Here is a 24,757-nt window from a genome sequence, read left to right on the forward strand (position 1 = left end):
CCAAATTATATTTGTAATTCTGGACTGAAATCTTTGTTTTTGGACTTATTTCTAGGCCTGGGCAAAATTGAGTGTCTACATCTACTCCTCTTTGCTCATTGCTGTGTAACAGGAATAGAGCAAAGACTATAAAAAGACCAATTTTTCCCGGTCTTGCCGAGTCTTGATTTCTTGATCTTCTTTAAATGGCCTCTTGACAGCTTCAATCTGCTTCTTGCAAACTCATGACTGTCATGTTGATATCTTCGATCTGCTCTCCATCGAACACAGAGACGCCAAACCTGCTTCTTCAATTTGTTCTCTGACAATACAGAGATGTCAAATCATCTTAGATGAGATGTCAAATCATCTTAGATTTGCTTCAGTGTAAACACGCGAAAGCCAAATCAGCTATGTCTTCGATTTGCTCCTTGTAAGCACAAGGATACCAAACTATCTTGGATCTGCTTCAGTCTAATCATCTGAAGGTTAGATCTGATATATGTCTCTCCTCCATCGAATATGGAAACGATAAACTTCGATTTGTTCTCTGACAATACAGAGATGCCAAATCATCTTAGACTTGCTTCAACATAAACACGTGAAAGCCAAATCAGCTATGTCTTCAATTTGTTCCTTGTAAGCACAAGGATGCCAAACCATCTTGGATCTTGCTTCAGTATAAACATCTGAAGGCTAGATTTGCTATGTGTCTGCCCTCCATCGAATATGGAGACACCAAACTTTGATTTGTTCTCTGACAATATAGAGATGCCAAATCATCTTAGACTTGCTTCAACGTAAACACGTGAAAGCCAAATCAGCTATGTCTTCGATTTGTTCCTTGTAACCACAAGGATGCCAAACCATCTTGGATCTTGCTTGAAGATAAACATCCGAAGGCGGATCGCTATGTGTCCGCCTCCGTCGAATATGGAGACGCCAAACTTCGATTTGTTCTCTGACAATACAGAGATGCCAAATCATCTTAGACTTGCTTCAACGTAAACACGTGAAAGCCAAATCAGCTATGTCTTTGATTTGTTCCTTGTAACCACAAGGATGCCAAACCATCTTGGATCTTGCTTCAGTATAAACATCTGAAGGCCAAATCTACTATGTGTCTGCCCTCCGTTGAATATGGAGACGCCAAACTTCAATTTGTTCTCTGACAATACAGAGATGCCAAAGCATCTTAGATTTGCTTCATCATAAGCACATGAAAGCCAAATCAGCTATGTTTTCGATTTGCTCTCCGTCGAATATGGAGATGCCAAATCTGTTTCTTCGATTTGTTCTCTGACAATACAGAGACGCCAAATCATCTTGGATCTGCTTCAGCATGAACACCTGAAGGTCAGATCTACTATACTTTAACCTATTACCCTACTGCTTAGGGGGTTGAGGCGCATCTTCGATCTGCTCCACTACTGCTTAGGGAGATAAGATCTGCAATTTTGACCTGTTACCCTACTGCTTAGAGGGTTAAGGCTATTCGTCGTTGATCTGCTCTGCTACTACTTAGGGAGATAAGATCTGTGAACCTGTTACCCTACTACTTAGGGGGTTAAGGCGCTGAATTTTGAAATTTTCAATCAATCTTGCTACATTGTCCACTGGGGAATCAACTTGTAGAATTGATTTCCTGGAATTTATGCTTATGCCAAATAATTAAGATGCCATAATCGAAATGAGTCAAATGCTCCTAATTAGACATATTATGATGCAAAATGTTTATGAAAATAACTCCTATTTCGGACGTCATCACTCATTCATCTATCGAGCTTTCCACCTCATTCTTCTCGACATATCAATCATACTCTGCTCGTATGCCTCGACTCTTCTCCATCAATTTGGTCTACTGTACCATTCCCCAAATGTTACGATGCATTGAAGATGTTTATGAAATGATCCTTTCTTAAGATCAATATTGCTTAAAACGTGTAACCACCTTTTGGACTGAAGAAGAAAATCTCTCGAGTATCTCCAACCCATACATATGAGAATTCCTTAAACAATTGTCTTGTTTCAGTTTCTTATATTATCTAGAAATTCCAAGAGTAATATGCAAAATTTCATTTGTAAAGATATTTTAGTTCATCCATCATTATTTCAATGCAACATGCTTTATGAATAATGGGAGACAAATAAATGGATCCTGAGGATAATTAGATTTGGACAAATTATTGGAAGGAATACGAAAAGATTAACCTGAGAACATATCTTTGCGAAGAAAAGGAATCCAAAGATAGTAAATAGGATGTAAATCGATGCCCCAGATATCGCCGCTTGGCGTCTATACACCACTCCATGAAGACTTTTTGAGTTCAACATGTGTTTAAAAGATCCAAAGTAATTCGTTGATGCCTCGATAAGTAACATACATCACTTCTCGTCGAATCCAGTATAGCAAGGTCATTGCATGACTTTCCAAATTTGAGCTGCCCTTTCGGGTTTTCAACTCAAAACCCCTTTGGTCTCAAGCCGCCCTTTGCTGGTTTTCACCTTGGCCTCTCCATTTTTCTTTTTTTCTTTTTTCTCTTTTTTCTTTTTTCTTTTTTTTTATTTTTTTCTTTTTTTTTTCTTTTTTGTTTGAAATAGAAGTCCCAAAGTGCCCTTTGCGGGTTTTCACCTTGGCTTCCCTTCTCTTTCAGACAAAGCACTCAGTGCACCTCTAGAGAAAGCCCTCTTCGCAACATATGGCCCTTCCCAATTCGGCATCCTTTTACATGGGAAGGATCTCTTTCAGCACAAGGTTTCCTTTATGAAATCCTTTTGGACGAACCTTCTTCGTTATAAGTCTGTGTCATCCATTCTTGGTACGTTTGCTTAGGATGAGTACTTTCAAGTTAAGTTTACTAGAGGTATTCAATTCTTGACTCCATCAAAGCTTGGAGGAAAAATCTTGATTCATAAACCCATGAGCAGCCCTGGCTGTTGTTTGTCAAACCCTACAAAAAGATGGTTCAATGATTCTCAACAGACAAGAATGAAGTTGCTGACTTTATCCTTCAACCTGGAAAGCTAAGGTACAGAGATTACTCTCGGAGCATACATCCCACCATGACTCGATGATGTTTCTGGAAAGCTAAGCCCCCAACTGTGAAGCTGCCAAATGAGCGTAGAAAATAGGAGCCACAACAAATATGGCTGTGGTACTCCTTTGATACATATAGGATAGAGAATGAATAAACTCTTGCAGATCATCAGCCGAAAACCCAGCCTGGTCTAAGAGAACATGATAGTGGGTCTACCTCGTGATTCCAATCATTCCAGCAAGGGCACCAAGGTAAAAAAATCATTGTTCTTTGGATGGCATACTTTGTTGTCAATGATAGTATCATGTAGCACATTGTCAGGAGATCCCTGCTGAAAAAAATTGGTATGATGGTTTTTCGTACAACAATAACCACAATCTTTAGGGTTCCACTTCTCGTCAAGGAACTTGCAAACCTCAATAACTTGATCAAAACTTGATTGAATTGAGACTCGCTAACCCCATCCTTGAAAATAATGATTTGATCAGGTTTCCTCTTCCTTAAACTTGTATAGAAGTCTAAGAGAGCTTCCTTCATGATACCGTCATCCACTTTGTTAGAAACTGGTTTTGAAGAAAGAATCTATCCTTTTAAGCTTCAGAGACTATGTACGGCCTGATGCCCCATTGCTGGAAATCAATGGCCACCGCTTGGAGCTAACCATCGCAGCTATTGACGGCACATCAAACTGCTCAGGAAAGCCAAACAATGCACCCATTCCAAGGATAATGGTTGGAACCTTTGAAATAACTGGAATTGAAGGTGTTTGCCCCAGCGTAAGCATAGAGAGTAGGTGGTAGTTTTTTATGCCAATTTTTACCAGTCTCGGTCATCTTCTGTAATTTGTTTTTTTCTTTTTCTTTTCTTTTGGCAACCTTTGTTGTACTGTGGTATGGCGCATTATCTTTGAAAAGACTGCAAACTTTTGGCATTGTGCATTTATATATAATCTTTTTTTCTTTTTTTCTTTTTTTTAAATGGATGACTTTTGACTTTGTAATATTGGCATATGAAGCCATCTCCCCTCCTCATGGAGCAGTTAACGTCCACAAAGATGAGTCATTGTCAGCTTGAAACTTTTGACGAGCTCGGGCCCATAACATACATGTCCCATAAGTCTTGACTCCCTTAAATTTTGCATTTATTGTACAACTGATGCGATCCCTTTTCATGGTGGACCAACAGTGCCCCAAAACCTCATGTTTATTCTGGCAATTGCAAATCCTCCTGCATGCATTTTTGGACCACATTTTTGAATTCCCATAATAGTCTCAACAAGGTCTTGTCTTGTCTCCTCAGCTAATTCCTATTTCACAATCTTTCCTTCCTCTAAAGCTATATTTCCTACCACCACTTCACGGGGTAAAAACCATTTTCAACAAATTCGAAACAAGTCACAATTTCATCACCTTCAAAATCTTGAGATTCCTCTAAACACATATCGCACTCAAAAGGAACTCGAATCAGAGTATCGTTGCTCGTGTCATTGATATCTAAGGATCTATGATAGGCACACAAAAAATATACAAGGAATAAATGAATTCAAAAATGACTATTTACATGAAATGAAAATTTATAAAGAATGTCAAAGGTCAAAAGAATATTTACTCGGATGAATAATAAAAGTATGTTTTATTGAAAATAAAAATGTCTGAACATGAGCCCACTTCTAAAAAGAAATATCATTACTCCTAAGCTTTAGAGCAACAAGAGTGTTCTGAATATTACTCCATAAATTTCCTAAAGATTACAGGAAGTTCTTCTGTAGTCCAATTGTTTAAAAAAATTCTCGGTTCGTAAGGGTGAATGCCCTCAAGGTTTCTTTGTTCAGTCCCTTCCTCATGTATGACATTGATGGGATGATTTTCATTTCCAAACACCCCCTTCTCCGGGTAAGCTATCCCTCCTGACACAAAAGTCGAGGATATGTAAGGGAACATTGTTAATTCCCTTCAACTTCTTTTTCACTCAACCGTGACCCTTTTTTCTCTCTCTCTCTTTTTCTTTCTCTTTTTAATAACTTTAACTAATTAGGATCTTTTAATAGATTTAAATGCATTTGATGTGATGCAATGCAAATGCATGAATGCAAAAGAAAAGGAGATGTTGATCTTGAATTCAATTCTATTAGAATAACTTTTCTAGAAAACAGATTTCTTTACATGAAAATAGATTACATATGCGTTCTTTCCGTTCATAGTCCAAGTAAACACTGATTTTTTCTTCATGGTCGAATCCTGTAAATTCTCCAAAAGATGTCTTTGCTAGCTCCTTGCTGCTTAATCTGAGCCTCGATCTCTTGCTCGCTTTTCTTCATGATATTCATCAAAAAGTGCCGGCTCTTGGATAATCTTCGTTGGCAATTAAATCAAGTCATGTATTTCTTCGTGGACTTTCGGCTTTCTCTCGTCATGCTCTTGGATAACCTTTGTTGGCTTGAATCTCTAGCAATTACATCATGTATTCCTCCGTGGACTACCAGCTTTCTCTCGTCGTGTTTACTTGGACTATATTCAGACGACCGCACTATAATCTAATTTATCAAGAAATTTGTTTCCTTATGACAAACTATTCTATTTAGGAATCGAATTTTGAATCAACACCTTCTTTTCTTTGATGTAATGTAATACAAATGCATGAATGCAAAAAGGTATCGATCTCGATTCAGTTTTATTTTAGAAAACGTTATTTAAGGAACAAAAATCTTTTCATAAAACAGATTACAAATACGCTTTCGCTCGTAGGCCCAGAGTCTTAACCCTATCTAATAACAAAGCTAACTTTCGACCACGATCTGACTGTAGCTCATATTAGTGCTCAACGTGCTTGCCCTTTCTACCAGTATCTGTAAATGATCAGCTATCTTTTGAATTTGAATTACGGCTTCACCTATGAAGTAAGCTTTACAGCCAAAGACATATCCTCCAATGTCTGTGAAGTTGCTCTGATTACCTTGAAAGAAAGATTGGCGAACAAGTAGGCATTCCAGCTCCGCAGCATACTGCTTTAAAATTATATCAAACATCCTCAGTGCTTCTTGAGTGTAACATCCCAAAATAGGGCCTAAACGGAATAGTGGTTGCGAAACCACAAATTTGAAGTAGAAAAATTTATTTTATTATTATTTTAAGGTTCATGGTATGATTTCATGATTGTGTGAAAATTTCGTGATGAAATTCCATGCATAAAGTGCTTAAGTTGAGGTTAGGGACTAAATTGAATAATTTACAAAACTTGCATTCTAGAAGTTTTTAGTATGAAATTACTTTGGAATATTAATTAGGAGGGTTTAAATAACAATTTGACCAATTTTAAGTTCATGGACAAAAATTAAGACATGGAAGGAATTTTTGAAAGTTTAGTAAGGAGGGGTAATTTGGTCATTTGGATATTAAATGAATTAAATAGGGAAAAATAACACAAAAATGGTCATCTTCTCAATTAGTTTCTGCCGATTTTTGCTCTCCTCCATAGCTGGGGTTTCTTCAACTTTCAAGCTTCATAGTAAGTGATTCCAAGCCCTGTTTTTAATGATCTTTACGTTTTTGGAGTCCCGTTAACTTGATTAAGCTTATTCTAGAAATAATTCAGCCTAGAGTTCATATTTGGAAAAATACCCATGGCTGAAATTTGTGTATTTTGGTATTTTATGATAGAATATGAGGTTTCAAATTATGTTAAACAACTTATGCTACTCGGTTTTAAGTGAAAACGAGTAAAAGGGCTTAAATTGGAAAAAAATACCAATAGTCATAAGTATATGTTAGAGTGTGATTTTGATATTGCCATAGAAGGGAAAAATGATCAGCATGTCATAAAACATAAGAAAATAGGATGAAGTTTAATTTACGAGCCTTGGGGAAAAAGTGCAAATATGTGAAAGTTTAGGGGTAAAAATATAATTTTGCAAAAGTTTGGGTCAAGGACTGTTTTAATAAATGTGAATATTAAATAAGTTAAATTTTCTATTATAGATCAAGAAGAACGAAATTCGGGAGTAGATCGGGGAAAAGAAAAAGTAAAGGACTAAATTGTAAAGTTTAGTCACATTTTGTATCAAGGTAAGTTCTGAGAAATAAATGCAATATTCTTTTATTTTACATTATTATTGTCAATTTCAGCATTTATATACTTATGTTATGAAAATATGTAAAGTCGAATTTAAGGTGGAGTAGACAGAGGAAAAGTGTTAGAAAGCCGGTTGAACCCTAGGAATGTTAGGATATTAGGGTTGTGAGACGAACGAAATGAGCCATGTAAGTCCATATTAGAAATATGGCTTTGGAGACAGATTGAGCCATGTAAGTCCATATTATATATGGCATTGGAGACAGGAATAATTCATGTAAGTCCATGTAAAGACATGGCATTGGCGGGATATTGATAGACAGAGCGACCCTAGTATCCTTAGTATTCCGAGTGGTTCAACCGGTCGATCTGAGTTAAATTACAGTGAATTAACAGCAAAGGAAAAGTAGATTATACTTATGAAAAGGAAAGGTCGTAAGAAAGAAGGTAAGGGAATAAAGAAGAAGATAGAAATTGAGAAGTAAAGAAATTTATGATGTTAGATGATATTATGCATAATTATCCATTATGTTGAATGTTGTGATTTATTTGCTTGTAAGCTTACTAAGCCTAGTGCTTAATCTCTTTATTTTCTTCTTCTTATAGTACTTATCTAGTCACTCGGGATCGAAGGAAGCGTCGGAGGCCGATCACACTATCAAAGAAATAACTCGGTATAACTAGGCGTTTTGTTTTGGGTATGGCATGTATAGAAACTTAGCTACTTTTGGTATAATATGAACAATGAATGATGTGTAAATACTTGCTAGTGATTAGCTAATAAAATAGCCGATGATATACATATTTATTAATATGTATGATTGATTGATGATTATCACATGAAAATTATGAAAAATGTGAAAGTAACCTAAAAGCAGATTCAAGTAATGTAAATGACATAAATTTTAAAAATCACTAAAAATTGTAGAAAAATATTTTGAAGATGAATAATATATTAAATTAAATCTTATTATGTATATTTTCTTATGGAATAAGCAAAACATGTAAAGGTATTATATTTTATGAGATATCTGAGTTTTAGTGAAACAGGGTCAGAGCGATTTCTGGATCCCCTGTTTCAACTTTGGAAATTCACCATAAATTGTACAAAACTAATTAGAAGGTGTAATTTATATGGTTAGAATCCTTGTTGAATCTAGTTTTGAGAGAAACAAACAGCTTAGTCATATAAATTGTTTATAGGAAGAAACATGGCTCGTAGTAAGAAGAGGTCAGTGTAGTTGAGTTTTGAAACAGGGGAAACTTTAACTAATAAACTGTACTAATTGGCCAATTCAAAAATTCTAGAAAAAAATTAGTAGATTGATATATGAGTCTAGTTTCAGGAAAAATTTACGGATCTAAATTTTGAGTTTTGAAACTCGAGAAATGAATTTTTAAGCAACCATGACGCAGAAAAATAGTTTATTCCAAAAATTAAAATAAGTGGTTTAGAGTTGTTTAAAAGGTAAGATAAGTTTAGTAACACCTCAAGCTTTACTCCGGTGACGGTTTCGGGTGTGGGGGTGTTACATTATTGGTATCAGAGCAGGTTTAGTCGGTTCTCGGAATAGTTAGTGTGAGAAAAAGTCTAGCTATACATGCCATACTTGTATTTTGATAGTGTGACAACTCCTGGCGATTTTTAAATATTTTGTTTTATAGTAATAGATCCCGGACGAGCTGGTGATGATGATGTAGAAAGTAATGCGCCTGCTCCTACAGAAGGGGCAGCGCCATCTGAGAATAGGCCAGTAATAGTTGATCAGGGAGGAGTGACTCGAGAAGCTCTCTTCCGAGCTTTGAATGATTTGTTTGCCGAGTTCGTTCGCATTTAATCCGGCAGCTAGACCTCCACCCCTCATGATTCTCGGGCTACCTATGTAGCTCAAGCTTCCCCAGTTACAGGTACAGTGGTAAGAGAAAAGCCACCAGTTGATAGAATCAGGAAACAAGGGGCAGAAGAGTTTCGAGCAACAAAAGATGATGATGTAGAAAGAGCAGAATTTTGGTTAGAAAATACAATCAGAGTCTTTGACGAATTATCTTGTACACCCGAGGAATGTATGAAATGTGTAGTATCACTTCTTAGAGACTCACCTACTCTTGGTGGAAGACACTTGTATCAGGTTGTACCAAAGGAGAGGGTCACTTGGGATTTCTTTCAGGAGGAATTTCGTAAAAAGTACATCAGTCAGAGGTTTATTGACCAGAAGAGAAAGGAATTCTTGGAATTGAAACAAGGTACTATGACAGTGACCGATTATGAGCGCGAATTTGTCAGGCTTAGAAAATATGCTCGAGAATGTGTGTCCACAAAGGCTATCATGTGTAAAAGGTTTGAGGATGGGTTAAATGATGATATCCGACTGTCAGTGGGTGTCTAGAAATAAAAGAGTTCGTTATTTTAGTTGAGAGAGCCTGTAAGGCAGAGGAGCTGTTAAAAAGAAAAGGCAAAGTTGAGATAGAGACACAAGATACAAAGAAGAGACAGATGAGTAGATCATTTCAGGCTACATCCAAGAGGCCCAAAGAGTTTTCTACCAGATCTAGCTTTTCGGCAGGACAATCTAGTCAGAATAGAGGTAGCAGAGTTAAGGATCCGAAGGCTCGGACCACCTCGACTACGAGTGTAGGTAATGTCGAGACGAGGTAGATCGTGGTGTCCACGGTGTGGTAGACTTCATTATGGTCCTTGTCGGGCAAAAGAAAATGTTTGCTATAAATGTGGTGCTCCAGATCATTTTGTACGAGAATGTCCAGAAGTGGCTAGCCGAGAAGTAACACAGAGTGCTAGATCCGGAAATGCTCCTACTAGAGGCGATTACCGAGGCAACCGGAGTAGGAGCAAATGTGAGAGGTACCTTTAGAGATTCGGTTTGTGAGACCGGATGTTAGAGCCCTGCAAGGACTTATGCTATTCGTGCACGCCAAGAGGCATCCTCCCCGATGTGATTACGGTACATTTTCTCTACATGATATTAATGTCATTGCTCTGATTGATCCGGGTTCGACTCATTCTTATGTTTGTATGAAATTGATGCCTAGTATAAGTATGCCTATAGAATCTCTGAATTTGTGATTAAAGTATCGAATCCATTAGGCAAGCATGTATTAGTAGATAAAGTATGTAGAAATTGTCCTTTAATGATTAGAGGCTACTGTTTTTCGGCTGATCTCATGCTATTGCCATTTGATAAGTATGATGTAATTCTTGGTATGGATTGGTTGACTACACATGATGTGATAGTGAATTGTGGAAAGAAATTCATTGAGTTGAAGTGTGAAAATGGTGAAATTCTTGGGTTAATTCGGAAGAGTCGATAGTTTATTTCCATAATTTCATTATGTCCGCCGTAAATGTTTGAGAAAAGGGTATGAAGCTTATCTTACTTTTGTGTTAAACACTAAAGATCCGAAATTGAAAATTGAATCGATGCCTATGGTATGTGAGTTTCCGATGTGTTTCCTAAGAACTACCGTGTTTGCCTCTGTTAGAGAAGTTGAGTTTGGTATTGAGTTGATTCCGGTACCACGCCCATTGCTATTGCTCCTTATAGAATGGCTCGTTGGAATTGAAAGAATTGAAAGCTTAGTTGCAGGAATTAACAGATAAAGGCTTGGTAAGACCCAAGAGTTCACTATGGGGTGCACCAGTGCTATTTGTGAAAAAGAAAGACGGATCGATGAGATTATGCATAGATTATCGGCAACTTAAGAAGGTAACAGTAAAGAACAAGTATCCATTTCCTAGAATTGATGATTTGTTTGATCAATTGAAGGGAGCTACTGTGTTTTCCAAGATAGATTTGAGATCCGGATACTATCAGTTGCGAGTTAAAGAGTCAGATGTCCTGAAGACTGCTTTTCAGACTAGGTATGGTCATTATGAGTTCCTTGTGATGCCATTTGGCTTGACTAATGCTCCTGCCATTTTCATGAACTTAATGAATCGAATTTTCAGATCGTATTTAGATAAGTTTGTAGTTGTGTTCATTGATGATATTTTGATTTATTCTCATGATGAGACTGAGCATGTAGAGCATTTGAGAACAATTTTACAAATTCTAAGAGATAATCAGTTGTATGCCAAGTTCAGCAAAAGTGAGTTCTGGTTACGACAAGTTGGTTTTCTTGGACATATTGTCTCAGGTGAAGGTATTAAGGTTGATACGAGCAAGATTTTAGCCATTGTTGATTGGAAACCTCCTAGAAATGTATCAGAAGTTAGAAGTTTTCTTGGTCTTGCCGGATATTATAGACGATTTGTGGAGGGATTTTCCATGATAGCTACCTCGTTGACGAGACTGCTACGGAAGGATGTTAAGTTTGAATGGACTGAGAAGTGCCAACAAAGTTTTGACAAGTTAAAGGCATTGTTGATGAAGCTCCTATCTTAGTACAAATAGGACCGAGTAAAGAATTTGTGATTTACATGATGCATCCTTGAATGGGCTCGGTTGTGTACTCATGCAGGAAGGAAAGGTAATTGCTTATGCCTCTAGACAATTGAAGCCACATGAGAAAAATTATCCGACACATGATTTAGAGCTAGCTACTATTGTATTTGCATTGAAGATTTGGAGACATTATTTGTATGGTGAAAGGTGCCGGATATTTACCGATCATAAAAGCTTGAAATACTTGATGACTCAAAAAGATTTGAATTTGAGGCAAAGAAGATGGTTGGAATTGCTTAAAGATAATGAGTTAGTGATTGATTATCACCCAGGTAAGGCAAATGTAGTTGCTGATGCTTTAAGTAGGAAACTTTTATTTACATTGCAAACTTTGAATACCAATTTAGCCATGTCAGATGATGGTTCTATTTTAGCTGAATTGAGAGCTAAACCGGTATTTCTTGAAGAGATTTGTGAAGCTCAGAAAGATGATAATGAGTTACAAGCTAAAAGAGCTCAATGTGAGTCAGGCATAGAATCAGATTTCTGGATTGGTTCTGATGGTTGTTTGATGTTTAGAGAAAAATATGTGTACCAAAGAATGATGACCTTATTCGGAAGATTTTACAAGAAGCACATAGCAATCCTTTATCTATTCATCCAGGCAGTACAAAAATGTATAATGATTTGAAAAAATTGTATTGGTGGGTAGGAATGAAAAGAGATATTTCAGAGTTTGTTTCAAGATGCTTGATTTGTCAACAGGTAAAGGCCGAACATCAGGTACCCTCAGGATTATTGCAGCCTGTGCTAGTTCCGAAATGAAAATGGGATCGAGTTACTATGGATTTTGTGACAGGATTACCGTTTACACCGAGAAAGAAAGATGCAGTATGGGTTGTGATTGATAAGTTAACGAAGTCGGCTCATTTTATCCCAGTTCGTATGGATTATTCACTTGACAAGTTGGCGGAGTTGTATATTTCAGAGATAGTCAGGCTACATGGGGTACCATTATCGATCATTTCGACGAGATCCAAGATTTACTTCACGGTTTTGGAAGAAATTACAAGAGGCTTTGGGCACAAAGTTGAGTTTTAGTCTGACTTTCCATCCTCAAACCGACGGTCAGTCAGAGAGAGTTATTCAGGTACTTGAAGATATGCTTAGATGTTGTGTATTAGAATTTAAAGGTAGTTGGGAAAAATACTTACCATTGGTAGAGTTTGCCTATAATAATAGTTACCAGTCAAGTTTGAAGATGACACCTTATGAAGCTTTGTATGGACGTAAATGCCGTACACCTTTATATTGGACAGAGCTTAAAGAAAGCTAGATTTACGGGGTTGATCTAGTTAAAGAAACAGAAGAAAAAGTGAAAGTTATCAGAAATTGTTTAAAAGTAGCTTCAGACAGGCAGAAGTCGTATGCAGATTTAAAAAGAAAAGAGATCGAATATCAAGTTGGTGACAAAGTTTTTTTGAAAGTATCCCCGTGGAAGAAAGTTCTCAGATTTGGCAAGAAAGGCAAACTAAGTCCACGTTTTATTGGACCGTTTGAAGTAATTGAGAGAGTCGGACCATTAGCATATCGGTTAGCTTTGCCGATTGAGTTAGAGAAGATTCATAATGTATTTCATGTGTCTATGCTACGTTGTTATCGTTCAGATCCGTCACATGTGATTTCTCAGACAGAGGTTGAGATTCAGTCAGACATGACTTACGGTGAAGAACCGATAAAGATTCTAGCTCGAGAGGTAAAGCAATTAAGGAATAAAAGTATTGCACTTGTGAAAGTACTATGGAATAGACACGGGGTAGATGAGGCTACATGGGAACCCGAAGAGGATATGCGAAAACAGTACCCAAATCTCTTCACAGGTAGATTTTCGGGACGAAAATCCCTAAAAGGGGGGAGAAATGTAACATCCCAAAATAGGGCCTAAACGGAATAGTGGTTGCGCAACCACAAATTCGAAGTAGAAAAATTTATTTTATTATTATTTTAAGGTTCATGGTATGATTGCATGATTGTGTGAAAATTTCATGATGAAATTCCATGCATAAAGTGCTTAAGTTGAGGTTAGGGACTAAATTGAATAATTTACAAAACTTGCATTCTAGAAGTTTTTAGTATGAAATTACTTTGGAATATTAATTAGGAGGGTTTAAATAACAATTTGACCAATTTTAAGTTCATGGAAAAAAATTAGGACATGGAAGGAATTTTTGAAAGTTTAGTAAGGAGGGGTAATTTGGTCATTTGGATATTAAATGAATTAAATAGGGAAAAATAACACAAAAATGGTCATCTTCTCAATTAGTTTCTGCCGATTTTTGCTCTCCTCCATAGCTGGGGTTTCTTCAACTTTCAAGCTTCATAGTAAGTGATTCCAAGCCCTGTTTTTAATGATCTTTACGTTTTTGGAGTCCCGTTAACTTGATTAAGCTTATTCTAGAAATAATTCAGCCTAGAGTTCATATTTGGAAAAATACCCATGGCTGAAATTTGTGTATTTTGGTATTTTATGATAGAATATGAGGTTTTAAATTATGTTAAACAACTTATGCTACTCGGTTTTAAGTGAAAACGAGTAAAAGGGCTTAAATTGGAAAAAAATACCAATAGTCATAAGTATATGTTAGAGTGTGATTTTGATATTGCCATAGAAGGGAAAAATGATCAGCATGTCATAAAACATAAGAAAATAGGATGAAGTTTAATTTACGAGCCTTGGGGAAAAAGTGCAAATATGTGAAAGTTTAGGGGTAAAAATATAATTTTGCAAAAGTTTGGGTCAAGGACTGTTTTAATAAATGTGAATATTAAATAAGTTAAATTTTCTATTATAGATCAAGAAGAACGAAATTGGGAGTAGATCGGGAAAAGAAAAGTAAAGGACTAAATTGTAAAGTTTAGTCACATTTTGTATCAAGGTAAGTTACAGTAAATAAATGCAATATTCTTTTATTTTACATTATTATTGTCAATTTCCAGCATTTATATACTTATGTTATGAAAATATGTAAAGTCGAATTTAAGGTGGAGTGACAGAGGAAAAGTGTTAGAAAGCCCCGGTTGAACCCTAGGAATGTTAGGATATTAGGGTTGACAGACGTAATGAAATGAGCCATGTAAGTCCATATTAGAAATATGGCTTTGGAGACAGGATTGAGCCATGTAAGTCCATATTATATATGGCATTGGAGACAGGAATAATTCATGTAAGTCCATGTCAAAGACATGGCATTGGCGAGATATTGATAGACAGAGAGCGACCCTAGTATCCTTAGTATTCCGAGTGGTTCAACGGGTCGAGGATACGAGTTAAATTACAGTGAATTAACAGCAAAGGAAAAGTAGATTATACTTATGAAAAGGAAAGGTCGGGTAAGAAAGAAGGTAAGGAATAAAGAAGAAGATAGAAATTGAGAAGTAAAGAAATTTATGATGTTAGATGATATTATGCATAATTATCCATTATGTTGAATGTTGTGATTTATTTGCTTGTAAGCTTACTAAGCCTAGTGCTTAATCTCTTTATTTTCTTCTTCTTATAGTACTTATCTAGTCACTCGGGGATCGAAGGAAGCGTCGGAGGCCGATCACACTATCAAAGAAATAACTCGGTATAACTAGACGTTTTGTTTTGGGTATGGCATGTATAGAAACTTAGCTACTTTTGGTATAATATGAACAATGAATGATGTGTAAATACTTGCTAGTGATTAGCTAATAAAATAGCCGATGATATACATATTTATTAATATGTATGATTGATTGATGATTATCACATGAAAATTATGAAAATGTGAAAGTAACCTAAAAACAGATTCAAGTAATGAAATGATGTAAATTTTAAAATCACTAAAATTGTAGAAAAATATTTTGAAGATGAATAATATATGAAATTAAAGCTTATTATGTATATTTTCTTATGGAATAAGCAAAACAGGTAAAGGTATTATATTTTATGAGATATCTGAGTTTTAGTGAAACAGGTCGAGGGATTTTGGATCCCTGTTTCAACTTTGGAAATTCACCATAAATTGTACAAAACTAATTAGAAGGTGTAATTTATATGGTTAGAATCCTTGTTGAATCTAGTTTTAAGAGAAACAAACAGCTTAGTCATATGAATTGTTTACAGGAAGAAACATGGCTCGTAGTAAGAAGAGGTCAGTGTAGTTGAGTTTTGAAACAGGGGAAACTTTAACTAATAAACTGTACTAATTGGCCAAGTCAAAAATTCTAGAAAAAAATCAGTAGATAGATATATGAGTCTAGTTTCAGGAAAAATTTACAGATCTAAATTTTGAGTTTTTAAACTCGAGAAATGAATTTTTAAGCAACCATGACTCAGAAAAATAGTTTATTCCAAAAATTAAAATAAGTGGTTTAGAGTTGTTTAAAAGGTAAGATAAGTTTAGTAACACCTCAAGCTTTACTCCGGTGACGGTTTCGGGCGTGGGGGTGTTACATTGAGAGTCTTCAAATTTCTGTCCCCACAGAACATTTTGAATTGCTTGCATGGGTATCTTCGCAGCATAGCTAATCTCAACTTTAAAAGTCTTTAAACAATACGATCTTCTTTAACCTCTTTCTTTCATGCTCATTTGGGTTGTCCCGATCATCAGGGCTTGCATTTCCATTATTTCTGATAAGTACAACATGCTAAAGTACCACAGTAAATTCTAGCTTGTTGTTTGGTCCTATAGTAAGTGAGCCTTTCTACCATCATAAGCAAAATTCTTTCCATCTAATTCAATTTTTTAGGTCTTAAACCCTTACCATCAACGAGGTGACTATCTTCATCTGAAATGGTAGAAGTGTCCATCAGTACTCCCCACGCTCACCTTGAATTGTTCATCTATCTTCATGTCAAGCAAATACTGCAATTCCCCATAACTGTTGTAGAACAACTGCTTGGCTTCGTTACTCCATTAATCCCATATTTCCTTTAACTCTTGGAGGTTCTTTTGCATCATACTAATGAGAGTGTAGTCCCATAATTCTGATGTGTATCCTTCGATGACACTATTTCCTTTTTCTATCTGGGTTTTCTCTGACCAAGCACAAACGAAAGAGTTGTCCTCCACTTTATTATGATATTCGTTCCCCATTACAAAACTTTCTAACTCAAAAATCGAACCTTGAATCGACACCTTTTAATGATAAATGACATGCAATGATAGCAAAATAAGAAAAACAAGTCAGTGTCACATATATAAAAAAATATAATAAATAAGAACTTATAAAGGTAGGCACTAAAGGTCATCATCATACTACCTGGGGCAAGCACTTAAAGTTCACTATATGTAGTTCGGTTCTAAAGCAAGGGTACCTAAACCAGCAGATTCCTCGATCCTCACCAATTATAGGCTCATATGGACCAAGTTCGGTTCAGGGGGACACATTTCCCTATGGCCATGCGGAGATGAAAATCTCACGAAGACATAGGTATGGATGTATCCCGGAAGCAATCCACTAGCCCATGCGGAGGTGAAAACCTCACGAAAGCATAGCTTCTCACTCCCACTTAAGGGTGTGACCACAACGGTCATGCAAATGCAATGTGTGCGTAAACAATAACAAACATATGCAACAAACACATGTAAAAAATGACGTATTTTAAAAATTTTCCAAATTTCCGACATTAAGACAGAAAATAATCAATTTTCGGCTTGACTCTCTTATAGGTCCCCAGTGGAGTCGCCAAGCTGTCGAAACTATTTTTTAACGGGATGTTTGAAAAACGGGGTTCGACTTTTTGAAAAGTGAAAATGGGAGTCGCCACCAACCTTTTTAGGTGTGATTGGATCACCTTTATAAAACATTTTGGTCTACAAAATTCAAGAAAACAGGTTCGGGAGTTGGTTATGCACAAGGAAGGATTAGCACCCTCGTAACACCCAAAATTGGTACTGAATTGATTATTTATTTCCTAATGTCGAAAATTTGAAAAGATTTTAAAACTTGAATAATTTAAAGTTGAAACTTGAGATTCCTTTGTTCCGAAAGTATACAAACATCACATCCAGCATGTTAGGACACGATGTTTTAAATCCTCGTAACTAAAATTATCTCATGATTTAGAAAATTTATTAAAAAGGATATTTGGTTATTTAGTCAAACGAAAAAAATCGCAACCCAGCGTGTTAGGGCACTATTTTCCGAATTTCTAAACACCAAACATTGCCTTATTTAAGAAAAAACTTTTTTCAATTAAATGAAATATATTTTTTTAAAACAATGAATAATATAGAATTTAATAAAAAATAATTTGATATAATATTAAAATTATTAAAAAATAAAATATAAAAGAGAATTAAAAAAATCAAGGAGATAGGGATTAAATAAAAAAAGGTTGAAAATGAAGATGAACAAAGAATAAATAAGAACAAACCGTAGAAAATAAGAACGCAAGAGGGAGAGAAATTTGAGTGAATGCTCTCAAGAATTCTTATTGCTTCCCAAAACTCAAGTGTAGTCAAGTTGTTTTACAATGAGGGGAGAGGCCTCTATTTATAGTTGAGCCTCCCCAAATCTAACGGTACAGATCAATTACATCAACGGTTAAGATTAAAGGATATCTACAAATTAAATCTCCAAGATTACAAAATAATATCTTTTAAGATTGTATATCATATCTAAGATTACAATCATATCTAAGATTGTATCATATCTAAGATTGCAATCATATCTAAGATTGTATCATATCAAAGATTGCAATCATATCTAAGATTGTATCATATCTAAGATTGCATATCACATCTAAGATTGCATATCATTGAAGATTATATTTCCATATGAGTCAAACTTGTAGATGGACCTTAAATCTTTTCAAGTAATGGGTCATTCTGATCGGGCCAAATTATATTTGTAATTCTGGACTGAAATCTTTGTTTTTGGACTTATTTCTGGGCCCGGGCAAAATTGAGTGTCTACACCGATAAGCCATTGATACTGTTTTGAGAATTCCATGGGATGCGTACTTGGTCAGCATGATGAGTCAGGAAGGAAAGAAAAAGCTATTTACTATCTTAGTAAAAATTTCACTGAATGTGAGACAAGATATCCGCCGATAGAAAAGTTGTGTTGTGCCCTGGTTTGGACAACCCGAAGATTGAGGCAGTATATGTTGTATCACACTACTTGGCTTATCTCAAAACTGGTCCCTTTAAAGTACATGATGGAGTCAACAGCTTTGAATGGAAGGATGGCCTGATGGTAAATTCTGGTCTCTGAATTCGACATAGTCTATGTGAACCAAAAAGCAGTAAAAGGGAGTGCAATAGCAGATTTTCTGGCCAGTAGAACTTTGGAAGATTACGAGCCCTTGAACTTCGATTTCTCGAATGAAGACCTGATGTGTGTTGCGACCACTGAAGAAGGTGCTCTGGAAGAACTTCCCTGGAAACTAAACTTCGATGGAGCATCAAATGCTGTGGGTAATGGAATCGGGCAGTTTTGGTATCTCCAAATGGAAATCATTATCCATTTACTAGTAAATTGGATTTTGATTGTACAAATAACATGGCAGAATATGAAGCGTGCATCATGGGTATCCGTGCAGCCATAGAACGCAAGATTAAAGTGCTAAAGGTTATGGAGATTCTGCGTTGGTGATTTAACAACTCAAGGGAGAATGGGAGACCACAGACCCCAAGTTGATCGATTATCAAAAACTGGTCCTTGAATTGGTTAAAGAGTTCGATGACATTACCTTCTGCTACCTTCCATGGGACGAAAATCAGATGGCCGATGCTTTGGCCACATTAGCTTCTATGATAAAGGTGAACAAACAAGAAGATGTCAAACCCATCCGGATGAGCATTTATGAAACTCTGGCTCACTGTTAAAATATTGAAGAAGATGAAGAAAAAGATGATCACCCTTGGTATCACGATATATTGCAATACATGAGGAATCGTGAGTACCTGGGCCAGGCAAGCGAGAATGACAAAAGGACGCTAAGAAGATTGGCCATTGACTATGTCTTGGATGGGGAGATCCTATACAAAAGAAGAAAGGATCAAGTGCTATTAAGATACGTAGACGCTGTAGAGGCTAAGAAAATCTTGGAAGAAGTCCATGAGGGCGTCTGTGGGACACACGCTAATGGCTTTACAATGGCCAGGAAAATTATGAGATTCGGGTATTATTGGTCCACTATGGAAGGGGACTGTGTCAATTACGCCAAGAGATCTCATAAATGCCAAATCTATGGAGACAAAATTCATGTGCCTCCTTCACCGCTACATGTCATGACTTCCCCATGGCTTTTCTCTATGTGGGGTATGGATGTGATTGGACCAATATCATCGAAAGCTTCCAATGGGCATCGGTTCATCTTTGTGGTTATCGACTACTTCACCAAATGGGTAGAAGACGCTTCATATACCAATGTTACAAAGTCGACAGTGAGCAAATTCCTGAAAAAAGAGATCATATGTCGATATGGAATGCCAAAGAGGATCATATCTGACAATGCATTAAACTTGAATAATAGTACGATAGCGGAAGTCTGCAGTTAATTCAAGATCAAACACCACAAATCGTCACCATACCGCCCGAAAATGAATGGGGGAGTGGAAGCGGCCAATAAAAATATTAAGAAAATTGTGGGGAAGATGACTGAGACCTACAAAGATTGGCATGAGAAGTTACAATTTGCCCTCTTTGCTTATTGAACATCAATTAGAACCTCAACTGGGGCAACGCCTTTCTCTTTGGTCTATGGAATGGAAGCGATTTAGCCAATCGAAGTCGATATCCCGTCCCTTCGAGTGTTGTTGGAGCTAAAGTTAGATGAAGTAGAGTGGATCCAATCTCGATACGATCAATTGAACTTGATTGAAGAAAAAAGGCTAAGAGCTATCTGTCATGGTCAGATGTACCAAAATTGAATGATGCGAGCTTATAACAAAAAGGTTCGCCCAAGAGAGTTTCATGAGGGAGATCTGGTTCTGAAAAAGATCCTTCCTATACAGAAGGATTTTAGAGGAAAATGGATGCCCAATTGGGAGGGGCCTTACGTGGTGAAGAAAGCTTTCTCCGGAGGAGCATTAATTCTAGCTGAAATGGATGGGAAAAACCTGCCCAATCCTGTGAAATCGAATTCCATCAAGAAGTACTACACTTAAAGAGGGAAAGAGGCCAAATTGAAAACCCACAGAGGGCGCTTTGTGACCTTCCCTAAAAAAAATGGAGAGGCCAAGGTGAAAACCCGCAAAGGGCACTTTGAGACCAAAGGGGTTTTTGAGTTAAAAACCCAAAAATGGGCAGCTCAAATTTTGAATATAGGGCATGTGGTAGCCTTGTCCTCCCAAATTAATAAGAGGGAAGAACAGTACATCTTGGAGCATCAACAAAATACGCGGGGATCTCCTAAACACATATTTAGCTTGAAATGGCCTTTGAAGAAGTTGGAATAGTGAAGCTCGTGCTACGATATCTGGGGCACCTTTTTCTCATCTTATTTTGTACCTTAGCAGATTTGCTATCCTGTTTAATTTATTCACTCTAAGTTTTGATCTCAATAAAATTCCATCTTGTGCATTATGGTAATCTCTTTCGAGCATTTTTTGTTGAAATTACGATTTTTTGACTTATAATATTCACACAAAAGAAGTTATGCATAATACTTTGGAAGCTTCTAAATAATACAAGAACCTGAAACAGGACTATTGTTTAGAACTCACCAAGCCTAAGGGTTGAAAATATTAGAGAAAGATGATTATCTCTTTGGACTTTTTTTGGTTGAACAAAAAGACAAAACATTTCGTCGGTGATACAACTTCGACAAATAACGAGCAATGAAAACCCAAGTGTAAAAGGGGATCATTCTCGAGAAAAGAAAAATGATACTCTACATTCATGCAAATATCATGCATATACATCTGGTCATTACACCTAGAGAATGGTGTAATAGATCAAATGGATTGAAGATGATACAAATCTTATACCTCTGAGTTGCAGCAGGATGGATGGAAGAAACCAAATGTTATTCCCCCGAAGTAGCAGTGGGAGGTACAAACTTTATGTCCTAGAAGGTACAATGGAAGGGACTCTGAAATTACAACGGTGCAAGCTTGCTGAGCAGAATGTGATTGTTTCTTTGGGTTTTCTGTCAAGAATACCGACTGAACAAGATGGCAGCGTAATACGTCAAAGATAAGGCCCTAATGAACAATGAGCAATAATGCCTTAAGCCTTTTAAAAAAGACCATTTTCATTTCTGCATTCATATATCATTCATAATACATCTAGTTAGGAGCATTTGATTCATTTTGATCATAGCATCCTAATTATTTGGCATAAGCATGGATACATGAAACCGATTCTACATATCATGTCTCTAGAGGACGGTGTAGCAACATCGTCAAATTCACAGCCTTATCTCTCTGAGGTAGCAAAAGAGCAGGTTAAAGATTAAAGTCTTATCTTCTCGAGGTAGCAAGGAAGCAGACTAAGGATTGAAGATCTTATCTCCCAAAGTAATAATGGAGCAGATCGAAGATGGTGAATCTTATCTTCCTGAGGTAGTAGGGGAGCAGATTTTAGCCACCAGCTTTATTTCTTTGAGGTAGCAAGAGAGCAGGTTGAAGATTGAAGTCTTATCTTCCTAAGGTAGTAGGGGAGTAGATTTTAGCCACCAGCCTTATCTCTCTAAGGTAGCGAGAGAACAAGTTGAAGATTGAAGTCTTATCTTCTTGAGGTAGCAAGGAAGCAGACTGAAGATTGTAGATCTTGTCTCCCTAAGCAGTAGTGGAGCAGATCGAAGACGGTGAGCCTTAACCCCCTAAACAGTAGGGTAACAGGCTGAAAATTGTGGATCTTGTCTCCCTAAGTAGTAGTGGAGCAGATCGAGGGCGGTGAGCCTTAACCCCCTAAGCAATAAGGTAACAGGCTAAAAATTATAGATCTTGTCTCCCTAAAGTTGCAGTAGGCAGATCGAAGCCATAATCCTTATCTCTCTAAAGTTGTAATAGAGCAGGATAAAAATACGCGAATCGTATCTCCCTGAGGTTGCAGTGGAGCAGTTGCGATAGAGCAGAATAAAAGCAACAAGGCTAGTCTCTCTAGAGTTATAGTGGAGCAGATAGGAGCAACAATTCCTATATCTATGAAGTTATAGAGGATTGGAACAATGCTACCTCGAAGAAGAAGAGCTTCAAATAAGTCATGATTCGGCGAGACCAGACAAAATTGGTCCTCTTTGAGATCTTTGCTCTATTCTCGTTACACGACAATGAGCAAAGAAGGACAAGATCTTGAAGGGGAAGGGGATACTTTGGACAAACTTGCGGCAACAATTACTTGGAGCAAAGCAGCAGCTAAATAGAGCACAACGACAGTAGCAAATAGATGGCAAAGATTTGAAGGATTTTGGTTGCTAATACTTGAGACTATCGGTTCGACAGATTGGCAATGAAAAATTATCCAATTTGGTTGCCACAAGGAGATTACAACAAGTTGCAATAGTACCTAATCGAAGCAACAAAGCTTCAATGAAGAACATGTGGTAGCGGTAATGCTTTGGCAGTTAAGGCAATCGGTGCAAGGCGAGTTGGTTCAATGATTGGAGAAGCAAATCGGTGCCCTTTGGACAACATGGCAAATTGAGTTTGGCAGTAGCAAGTTGAGGGAATCGTGGTGGCTAATTTCGTAATTGATTACAAAGCTAATTTGGTTGCGACAGCTATGGACGGTAATGATTTGTAAGCTTGTAACAATTGGAATGGTCAGCCAAAGAAAGAAAAACTAGGCTTCAAATACTTCTTATTGAATTCTAAAGAATGAAAAAGACTAGTTTGACGTAATTTCCACTTCTAATTATCAATAAAATCAAATTAACTTTAATAATAAAAATAAACTCTAATCATTCTTATAACATATCCCTAATACAACTTTAATGAAAATACTAATCAAATTAAACTAAATAATAATAACAACACCAACAACACAGAGTGACTTTACATTGTAATTTGAAATAAAAGAAACAGATTAACTACAAGAGTAGTTACACATTACTTCTTTTTTCTTAGCAATAAAACATATTTTATTAGAAAATAGAAGGCACAAATCTTTCAGAAATAGTTCGTTTACACCCCAAAGAAGAAAGAGACTACAATTAGAATAAAAACACATCTAGGACAGAACCAAAACACAGAAACTGTCGACATAAAACACCAGCCAACATAGTGTAGAGGCAACATCAGCCAACACAATCCATGTCTTCTCACCAAAATGAGCACTCCCAAACAGACAGCTCTCTTAAAATCACCCCAACATAGGCATTTAAAATGATTATTCAAGATGCAATAAGATGAGGTTGACCTTTGGGTCGTTTTTCCCTTCAAAAAAAATGAAACAAATTCGATAACAAAAAATTGAAACCACACGTTCAAATTGAACCTTCCACCAAGGCTCTTTCACAAGCCCAGTCTTCATGGATTAACTCCAAGGCCTTCAATGATAATTATATACCAATCTTTTACATCACAATACTTGCACAAGAATGTTTTTCTTTTTTCTTTTTTAACTAATCCCGGTTATTTTGGCTTGTTTCTTACTTTCTTTTCGATGCACCAATTCATCCGCCTCACCGTAGAACTTCCATTTCAGGTGATTATTCTCTTTCTTTTCTTTTTGATTCCATGCGTGCATTCTCCTTCTGTTTAGAGTTATCCTTCCCTAACTCAATCGGAACTTCCATGGAGTTATTCACCATAACAAATTCTTATATTAATTTAAAATTCTTGGATTTAACCATTGATAGAGCGTCATTCATCAAATCTCCAAAAGTATCTCCAAGCTGTACACCACTGTTAGCCCCACTTGTCCTATTTGGGAGACTAACCACTTTTCATACCTATTCTCATGAGCATTCACACCATGCAATAAACCATCTCCCATGTCACAGTTTCCTCTTTTCTGATCTCTTATATAGTTGGTCATTGTTATGCATGCTACTATTTTCGGCTCTACACTTGGAGTCGATATAAGTTTTATTCCATAATGCCACCATTCTAATTCAGCCCATCCACTTCCTTTAACTGTTGATCAGCCAACTTTTGATTAGCAGATTCATTTAGTGTATTGTTGCCCATTCTAGCTATCACAACTTCGTTTTCTTTCTTGTTCTTTGTGGAACTACCATCCCTGCAATTTCTTCAAGAGTTTAACAAAAACTGCATTTCATTATAAGAATTCACACAAAACATTTCTACACGCCACCCTATCCACAATATCCATGATACAGAATTT

The 24,757-nt window shown here is 36.6% G+C and overlaps 1 long non-coding RNA gene across 2 annotated transcripts; it reads left to right on the forward strand.

The window, feature by feature from the left end:
• The first annotated feature begins 6,425 nt into the window (after positions 1-6,425).
• LOC128292660 (uncharacterized) lies at positions 6,426-15,240 on the forward strand. 2 transcript variants are annotated; one of them, XR_008282621.1, is made up of 3 exons: positions 6,426-6,521; positions 6,992-7,078; positions 15,046-15,240. It is a non-coding gene; the product is annotated as an uncharacterized LOC128292660 (long non-coding RNA). The 2 variants fall into 2 exon arrangements; XR_008282622.1 differs by lacking the exon at positions 15,046-15,240 and adding an exon at positions 7,692-7,712.
• The last annotated feature ends 9,517 nt before the right edge of the window (positions 15,241-24,757 follow it).

The sequence above is a fragment of the Gossypium arboreum genome, chromosome 5, assembly GCF_025698485.1.
Source record: "Gossypium arboreum isolate Shixiya-1 chromosome 5, ASM2569848v2, whole genome shotgun sequence".
In the NCBI taxonomy this organism is placed as follows: Eukaryota; Viridiplantae; Streptophyta; class Magnoliopsida; order Malvales; family Malvaceae; genus Gossypium; species Gossypium arboreum.